We start from the raw sequence: 552 nt of genomic DNA on the forward strand, positions 1-552 counted from the left end.
CGTCAAAGCTTTTTTAATATCCTGCTTTGGTTAGTATGGATTTGCTTTATAATGTTTTCATTTCTATTCCAAGCGATATTTTATGCAACAGAGTTTATATTGTAATTAATTCATATTTTCCGACACATTCCCTTTCTCAACTTGAAAATTTCGATTAAAAAAAATGTATTAGAGATTAAGTGATTATAGCGTTAATGACTTACATTTTAGATTAAAGATCTTAGCAAAATTTCAAATATTTTGGTGTTGTTTCCTGTGTTTCAATACAAATTTTTTTTACCCATTCTGCCATAAAAAGATAAAATCGAATGAAAGTTTGACAGAAAAGGGAGAATCTTCACATTATTACCGAAAAATAATCTCTTTTTTGCCCTCATATAGCATAAGCAAAAAAAAAAAATGACGAAAATTAAGGGTTTGAAATAAAAAAACGCGTTTCGAGGGGACTAAAATCCTCCATCAGAAGATAAAACCGAAATGCTTCATTCAGTTTACTAAAGGGTTTAAATGGCAGCCACCCAAAATTAAAAAAAATAACTTTTTCCGTAGGGC

Source organism: Penaeus monodon, chromosome 31 (genome assembly GCF_015228065.2).
Source record: "Penaeus monodon isolate SGIC_2016 chromosome 31, NSTDA_Pmon_1, whole genome shotgun sequence".
Lineage (NCBI taxonomy): Eukaryota > Metazoa > Arthropoda > Malacostraca > Decapoda > Penaeidae > Penaeus > Penaeus monodon.